Source organism: Microtus ochrogaster, chromosome 21, assembly GCF_000317375.1.
Source record: "Microtus ochrogaster isolate Prairie Vole_2 chromosome 21, MicOch1.0, whole genome shotgun sequence".
Lineage (NCBI taxonomy): Eukaryota > Metazoa > Chordata > Mammalia > Rodentia > Cricetidae > Microtus > Microtus ochrogaster.
The window spans coordinates 11,172,014-11,181,400 of record NC_022022.1 but is presented as its reverse complement, the minus strand read 5'-3'; the positions used below and the strand labels follow the sequence as shown (position 1 = coordinate 11,181,400).

The window sequence follows — 9,387 nt, the reverse complement described above, 5'->3', positions numbered from 1 at the left end:
CCTTTGAGGAATGGAATGTTGACCCTATATTCATGAGCCATAAATGCCTGATCTTGATCCTTAAAGTCTTTGGAAATATGGCACACTTAAGAAAGGGCTGTTTTCAAAGTGAGCTCCATATAGCATTAAACATGGGAAACCAAGCAAAATCCACCGAGGTAAAATGTGACATAGTAAAAATAATTTTCCTTAGAAAACGTATTTGCTGTTTTCTCACCAAAGCAACAAAAGGCTCTGTTTTCGCCTCTTTTGATGATTTCTGAAGCTCCTGAGCTCTCTAAATTATTCTCTCTGAAATAGTCTCTCTTTGGAAAAGCAGATTTTTTTTTTTTTTTACACAGAAAGAACTAGTGTTTTTTAAAAAAAAAATACCTTTTTTTGAGTAACAGAATAAAATATTTATCAAACTGTCTCTCAGTCTCCCAACATGAGCTTACAAAAATGTGCTACTGGGAGTTTTATGGTGACAGCAAAAGTTCTCAGAGACATCATTTACATATGGTTCCTATACCCCAGCTCAGCCAGCCAATTACATAAGGCTCTTATACCCCAGCCCAGCTTTTAAACATTTCAGACATCACTGTGTTTGTATGAAACACAACCTCCAAAGCGTGTTCTCAGAGGCTAGCCCCGTCATAAACACACACTATTCAAGACCTGAGGGACAGAGCAAGTCAGAGCATGGCATCCCTAACCTGGTGGAGAAAATTCCAGAAGCTCTCCCCCAGTGCTATTTTTGACAACTGAAGGAAATGTGGGCTCTCTGGGAGAAGAAGATACGATTTATAAAGTTGGCTGAGCCGGCATCTCCCCAGTTGGAAAGCCAGGCAGTGGCTCGGTATTAATAGGTATGTTCTATACCCTTGAATCCTGCGGTTTCTCTGCTGGGGAGTAATGAAACGATTTGGTTTTCTGTCCAAGTAATAACAAGTCTTTCTCAAGGAGGCTAGTTTCCTTTAAAGCTCTGAAATTGGGGTTGTGGTGGGGCTGGCTATTTTTTCCCCCGTGGTTGGAAAAAAAAATAAAGTCAGAATTGAAAGACTTGTTTCTCTACAGTAAAAGGGAGAAAGCTACTCATTCTCCCATGGTCTCCGTGGAACTTGTCCCCCACACACCATAATTTTGCATCTTGGTAACGAGGCCCAAGACTGTGTGCAGAAACTCTGTCCTCTTGGTGAACACTTAAGTATAGTGTCTGCTTCTGCTGAGCAGCCTCCCTGGCCGTCTCTCTTGTGAACTCCCCAGATCATCAAGAAACCTGTGGAAGATTTTTCCTACCAATTTTTTCTTTTCTCTCAAACTTAGGGTAGCAATGATTTATTGCTGAGGGTAGGAATAGAATTTCAATGTAAGCCCTTTGCCCTTAAGATCATCCCAAGCAGATAAAAATGAAGAAAAATGAGAGTCAACCTTTAAAATTTGATTTTGGAATCAGTGATGGTAGAGAAAGATTCAGGCATAAAGCACCTCCAAACTTAATTATTTGAGTTTGATAGGATGTGTAAATTGAGAAATGTATATAAAATCAGACTAATTTCCAAGCGTGTAAGCTAGCTAGCTTCTGCTTATTATATATTAAAAAATCAGAAACTGTTATCTGATTTGCCTGAAATATGCCATCAAATCGTGTGTTAGACTTAACAGAGTATATGTAATTGTTTATTTGATGCTTAGGCATCGGGAGGAAAGGTCATCACATGACAGAAGGCCGTCCCACTTGGTCTTTCAGTGTGTGTGTGTCCTAGAACTAACTCTGTAGACTGGGCTGGTCTTGAACTCACAGAGATCCGCCTGCCTCTGCCTCCTGAGTGCTGGAATTAAAGGCGTGCGCCTTCACCGCCTGGCCACGCCTGGCTTGTGCGTGTCTTTTAGACAGAGACTCTGACACCTCCCTTCATGAAAGGTGGGGACCAGCCAGAAGAATCCCCAAAGTCCCTAGCATGCAACTCAGCCCATATGCTCACATGCATGTGCACACATGCGTGCACACACACACACACATCGGCCCACACTCACCTGGCACAACGTCATCCCCTAAATAAGGCCCACAGAGTGCTAGACTTAGACAAAACTGCAGCCTTTTCCAACATGCAAACTGATTTGATAAGACCTCTGTGTACAATGCCCAGAGACTCTGAAAGGGCCCCCAGTCAATGGAGCCATGCGCTTCATTCAGCCCTCACCCTAGGCTGTGAGAATGGGGTAGGGAGGAACCATCCATTGCTCTATCTAATGAAGCCAACAACCTGCTTCAGTGCAGGAAGACAAGCCTATGTAGAGAATAGAGTCGGAGCCTGCACTGGGGTGGAGCAAGCAGGGGATGATTTGAGGTGCTCTGGGGTGATGCTGTTGTGTTTTGGTTCATTGATACTGAGGTTGGGCTAACAGACCAATCAGTGCACGACCCCTTTGCATCATGGTCAAGACGAGGCCATGCTCTGCTATTTATCATCCACCTTTTATTATTGTTATTTGTCCCTTCTTAAAGAGCACCCGTAATGTGCTTAGTGCGGTATAGTAACACAGAGGGACACCGGAGAGACTGTCATAAAAGAAGTTGTTATACTCACAGATCCCCAGAATCACACAAAGAGGCCCCAGTACTGGTCAGGAGGGAGAGATAAAAAAAAAAAAAAAGGCAAGAGCCTTTCCTGTGTTTTTACATGAAGCAGGGGAAGGAGACTCAGGATCACCATTTTGGGCAGTTTCAGCGGGCTCTGCATCCCAGTGCCGTCTCCCATTTCCTGTCACCTGCAGTCAGACAGTCTATGCAACCCAGTAAGAGACAGTTTAGGCTCTGGGCTGTAAGTCAGATGGATTACATACAAAAGGTGTGCTCACTGGCAAGTTATTTGCTATATCCAGGAGTTAGCAGCCATGGAATTAACAAGGCTGTGGACTTCAAAATGTAGCAGAAGAAAAATACTTGGTCTGGGGCTGTAACTCATTCGCAGAGTGCTTGCCTAGCACAAAGTCCTGGGTCCCATTCCAGGACTGCATAACCTGGTGGGGGAGGGGGGTGGCTCACACTTACCAGCCTAGCATTTGGAGGGTGAAGTGGGAGGAACTCAAGATTAGCCTCAACCATACAGCAAGTTTGAGGCCAGTCTGGGCTACGTGAGACCCTACCTAAAGAGAACAAAAGAGGGAGAGAAGAAAGAGAAAAAAAGCTTGCACAATCCTGAATTTCCACTCTTACCCTAAACCAAAGCCATCTAAAATATAATACATGTATAAATTGTATATAGTATACATCTATAATTATATATGCATTATCGATACTATATTAACATATGCATTAACCCATGCATATTCCTGGAAAAGCAATACCCTTTCAAACTCTACAGTGCGTTTTGTATGTGTACTTGACTTCAGGTGCCGTGCATAGTTTCCTGCACCACATCTGGAAGACCCTTCTGGGTTGCATTTGGCACATACGCAGCATCCAGCCGCCATGTAATATTGCTTAGGATGTATTTGATTACGCACCCCTTAAAGAAAGTTTCTTGGTGGCGTCCTCACAGGAGCACGGCTTCAATGCTCCTTTACTCGAGAATCTCTCTGAATTGTAATAACCACGTCCCCGGGGAGGTGCCCACTCAGTTTCACCACACGAGTGGACATGAGAGTCCAGAATTGTCATGCCAACTTACAGCCACACCAGAGTGTCTCCATTTCCCCCACGTGCACCGATAAGCTGAGCTCCAGGCTACGGTGGCACATCCGTGCAGACTCAGGCAATGAGAGAGCGGCTGCTCACGCGATGCTCCCCTCTTAGGCTGTCCCAATTGCCGTCAGTGCCAACAGACTAAATTGGGAAAGTTTCTGTCCTCCCATGCTGTAGTGCGTGCGTGCGTGCGTGCGTGCGTGCGTGCGAGTGAACTCTGGCACGTCTGTTGAGGTGGGAGGACAGCTCACAGGGACTCAGTTCTCTCCTCCTGCTATGTGGGCTTAGGGAAACCAAACTCAGATCTTCAGTCTTGGTGACAAGTGCCTGTACTCCGAGTCATCTTCCTGCCACAGAACCTTATTTTATTTGATTTGATGTGGATAGGGCTTCACTATGTAGTCCTGGTTGACCTGGATTCACTTTGTAGACCAGGCTAGCCTAGAATTCACAGAGATCTGCCTGCCTCTGCCCCTGTGTCTGCCCCTGGCCCTGCCCCTGGCCCTTGCTCCAGCCCCCGTATCTGCCTCTGCCGCCTGGAATGCCATGACTAAAGGCATGTGCACCACACCCAGCAAGAGACCTTATTTTAAAGACCATTCAGCATCCCCTTCATTTAGGTAAAAAAATTAATTCATCAAAATGTCAGTGAACCCAAAGCATAGAAAATAGTACAAAAGCTGGGTGTATGGAGTGAGAATCGTGTTTAACAGGGACTTCAGAAGGAAGCATAGCAGTTAGGAAACAGGGACCACCTGGCTTGTGGAGGACGAAGGAAAGGGAGGAGGTTCTTGGTGCCGTCCTAGGGTCAGAAGCATAGCTTGGACCCTGTGAACTCGAACAATAAAGGCAAGGCAAGACTGGACCCCAGTGTGCCTGCACTCAAATGTGCCAGTCAGTCTCACACCCAGCAAGTAAGCCCTAGGGCTCCTACAACACTGCAGCCTTGCCTCGCAGTAGCCACAGAGATTTAAAAAAAAAAAAATGATGCAAGAAGGGACCGGACCGTAGAGATGACTCAGCAGTTAGGAGCACTGGCTGCTCTTCCAGAGGACAGGAGTTTGCTTCCTACATAGCAGCTCACGAGCAGCTGTGACTCCAGTTCCAGGGGATCTGACGCCCTCTTCTGGCCTCCAGACACTACACGCATGCAGGCAAAACACTCATACACAGTAAGTTTTAAAAAAAAGACAAGAAGTAAAAACCATGTGAGATCTCCATCAATTAAAGAAATATATAGTTTATAATTTAAAGTCTTCCCACATTAAAAACGTCAAGTCCAGATAGTGATTTCTTTCAAACACTTAAAGGAAGAAATAAAACCGCTCCAGCATAGTCTAAGGGGGAAAGAGAGAAAATCTCCCCAGCATAATCTAAGGGGAAAAAGAGAAAAACCCTCTCGTTTTCTGAAATCAAACTTACCTCGAGAATAGGTAGGTAGGTAGGTAGGTAGATAGATAGATAGATAGATAGATAGATAGATAGATAGATAGATATAGATAGATAATAGAAGATAGATGTAGAAAACAAAACTATATACCATTAGCCCTCATAAATATAAAAATAAAAAGTCTTAGTTAATCCTTGGCAAATCTAACACAAAAATATTTACTTATTCAAGGAGTTCATCCCAGGAATTCAATACTGGCTTAAGATTCAAAAAATTACAACTGATGGGCTGGAGAGATGGCTCAGAGGTTAAGAGCACTGACTGCTCTTCCAGAGGTCCTGAGTTCAATTCCCAGCAACCACATGATGGCTCACAACCATCTGTAATGAGATCTGGTGCCCTCTTCTGGTGTGTGGGAAGCAGAATGTTGTACACATAATAAATAAATTAATTAAAAAATTAAAAAAAATTACAACTGTAATTCACCATATTAAAAAAATTAAAGAGAAACGTTGTGTGATTGTCTCAAGAGATGCAGAAAAACTATTTGGTGAAATTCTGTTCACATATGCAAGGAGATATTTAATCAGCAACCTGATAAACAAAGTCTGTGGGAAGCCATGGCTCGTGTCATGCTCAATGGTAAGAAATTAAATGCTTCTTTTCAAAACCAGTAAAAAGATGACATCCACCTTCATCTCTTCTGTGAACTGCCGAATCCTGGAATTCTGCTCCAATCAATTAAAAAGAAAATTCATTGGGGCATACATGCACACACACATATACACACCTACACATATGCACATAAATACAGACATACATACACATATACGTATATCTACACATGCACATGAAAACACACATGTATACACAGCTACACACACATGCACATTCAGCTTCACACACACAAATTCTCTTCATTCATAGAAAGCATGTTCATAAATGATTCTAAGGAGTTAGAAATCCAAATCACTCTACAATCCCAGCCCTCAGGAGGCTGAAGCAGGAGAATAGAGAAAGGGGCTAGCCTGGGTTATAGTGAGACCTGGCTTTACCACTGCTGCTCTGTTGCAGCTGTTGTGTGTGTGTGTGTGTGTGTGTGTGTGTGTGTGTGTGTGTATACATATACAGTTCCTGGAACTAATAAATAAGTGTGCTTAGCAATGTTACAGCATATGAAACATGTTCAAAACTCAGGGTCTCAGTGGGAAGAGCCATTGCTGTTCAAGTTTGGATTCCAATCCGTGTTAATCTGGGTGCAGTGGCACAGACCTGTGGCGCCAGCACTGCACTGGAGAAGGGGGAGACTGGCAGATTGCAGGAGGCTTGCTGCCCAGGCAGTGTAACCGAAAGGGCAAGTTCCAGGTTCAGTGACAGACTGCCTCAGAAACAAGGTGGGGAACGATAGGACTCCATATCGGCCTCCCGCCTCCAGACGTGTGCACACAAGCGTGCACACCCTCACACACACTTGTCACACATATGCATATGACACACATACACACAAGCCCTTTTTTATTTATTTTTTTTTTGCAACAATCTTGCTGTGTAACCCACTCTGCCCTCAAAACGGGTATCCTTCTGCCTCAGCTTTCTGAATGCTGGCATTACATGTACTACTGTGCCTGGCATCAGACTTAGTTCTGATTTATAAATGCCAACAAATACCTGAAGTCTGGAATTTTAGAAGAGTTTCTCAATAGCTTGAAAAATGTAAGGTGCTAGAAAATCACAACAAAAATGCATGGGAAAGCTGCAGAATGAAAACTGCACACAGCTGCATGGGAAAGCTGCAGAATGAAAACTGCACACAGCTGGGAAGGCTTAGACGGTCTAGGTAAATAAGGACAGCACGACAGTGACGGGCAGATTCAGTATTGTAAAGATGCCACTCTCCTCCCAAATTGATCTGCGGGTTGTGTTGATATACTCACACGTTTCTTTCAAGGAGCCTTCTTTGGGTTTGCTTTGTTTTGTTTGACAGAAATCGAAAAGTTGACTCTAAAATTTACAATATACAAGGAAAAGATGCAAAAAAAAAAAAAGCCAAAGGAATCTTGAAAAAACATGGCAAAGCTAGATTTGCCGAGTTCCAGGGGGAAACTGTTTTCTTTAAATTAAGGGTTTCTCTACATACCTCTGGCTGTCCTAGAACTTGCTACATATACAGGCTGGCCTTGAGCTCACAGAGTGCTGGTATTAAATGTTTCTACCTCCTGAGTGCTGGGACTAAATGCAGGTGCTACCATGCCTGGCTCAAGATAAAAATCTTACCAGCCTTTTGGTAATCGGTGATTTGTTAGGAAACAAAAAATACTAGCCACAAAAGGAAAAAAAATGAGAAATAAGACTTGCTTAGGGCCATAGCTAAATGGTGGAGTGTTTCCCCAGTAAGCAAAGAGCCTGGGTTCAGTCTCCAGCTCTGGGAGGGGGGAAGGGGCCTTATCAACAATGCAAAAAGTCACGCCCCGAGACCGCAAAGGTAAGTCTCCCAAGGCCAGAACTCAGGGAACGTTCTGCTGGTGGAAGGAGACCCTACCTGGCAGACTCTTGGCTTAGTTTTCCCTCGATTCTCTGGGTCTGAGTTGTCCTGAGGATTCAGCTATCACTCTGCAAAGGCTCCAGGGCTCTAAGCAGTATGAGCTCATTCATCCCCACTCCCCTGAGATAATGAAGCCACAGTGGGGATGGTCCTGGACTCAGAAAGGAAAGCAATGGAACCCTTGATCTCCATGTACAGGTTGCTGGTGTGTGTGTGTGTTTGTGTGTGTGTGTGTGTGTGTGTGTTTGTGTGGGGGGGGGGAGCGCCACATGCTTCCATTATGTAGGATTCAGGGAGGAACTCAGCTTGGCAGCAAGCATTTTTACCTACTGAGCCATCTCATCAGCCTTGAAATTCTTCTTCTCAGCTTTTAGGAACTTTATTTTTATTCTATCTTTTCCTCCTTTACTCAGGTGTCTGCAGAGAAGCTCAGGACCACTCAGCGGTGGCTCAAACCCACTCTGTGGCCTGTGCCGCGGGAGCTGCTGACCAGTCCTCAGTGGCTGGCTGGGCACTCCAGCCTTCAGTAGGAAACTGCTGGATGGGTACAGTGGGCACCTGCACACCCTCAGACCAGCCAGGCACTTCTGGCCGAGCAGTGGTGACTTCGGGAGTTAGTGTGGTCCATTCGCCCTGAAATTCCTCCTTGGTCACAGCCTTCTCAGCAGCAGCCTGTCCCTCCTCAGTCTCCTCCCGGTTTCTGTAGGTAAAGACCAAGCATGAACTCCCATGGGTGCTCTCAGGAGATAGTGCCACATATGCGGAGTGCTTCCTGGGCCAGCACCCGCCACATCAGAGCCACTGAGTGAGCTCCCTGCACGGGATGGCAATGGCTGCGGAGAGTCCGTGTTGCTCAGAACAATGGCAGGCAGATTGACGTAAGACGCCTGTGAGGGGGATGGTGGCCAGTCCTGGGGTCAGTCACCACTAGAAGCCATAGCTCCCTGAAGGCTTCTTGGATCTAGTTAGTAAAGGTCACTGGAGTAAAGCAAACATCAATTGGAGAGGCTCCAGGGGCAGCCGCAAACTTCACTATGGTTCGCTGGCCTGTGTTCCGGGAGCAGATGGCGCTAACACCAGCCCGAGCGCAAGCAGCAGCTTCTCCCAGGCCCTCTTCAAATCATGATGTAGAAAGCATCACTTTTCCATCTGAAAGTCAAGGCTGGTGCTACCTAAGTGGGTTCCTGTGGCAAGGAATTTGAGGAAATCCTTCTCCTTCATCTGCGGGGCTCCAAGGGCTCCGGACATTGTGGAAGTTTCCCTTTAAATTGCGACAGGAATCACGAACAACACACATGCCCCAGCAACCTGTCCCTGGGTGGCACAGCAAGCCTGAACTATATTTTTTGAAAGCAATGTTAATGGCATTGATTCATAACCAGGAAATGAAAGTTAATTACCTTGAACATGTTGGTTACAAGTGAGAGAAAGTCAGTTTAGTCGATGGGAAGACTGCTGGCCTCTGAAGCAGCTTGCCCCGAAGCTCCATGACTACCAGGGCAGTTGGAGGGTGGTCTCAGGAACAGCCCCCCAACCCTACCCCTCACCCCACCCCCACCTCACCCGTCCCAGCTCTCGGACACTTTGTAGGTGAACTCCATTTCCACCTAGTTCCACTGCGCCCCAGAGAGGCAGGAGAAGAGGGTTTTACTCGGGAGAAGCAATAGCCACCCAGGAGTCCACACAACCACTTAGTCACACGAGCGCGTTTCCCACAGTCTATGTTTCAGGCAATGACAAGGTGAGAAAGTCTCCGACTGCCTTATGGCTCAGGCAAGCCCTTCTCTG

The 9,387-nt window shown here is 45.7% G+C and overlaps 1 pseudogene; it reads right to left on the bottom strand.

The window, feature by feature from the left end:
• Nucleotides 1-8,028: 8,028 nt before the first annotated feature.
• LOC101992222 lies at nt 8,029-8,847 on the bottom strand (annotated as a pseudogene).
• Nucleotides 8,848-9,387: the final 540 nt, after the last annotated feature.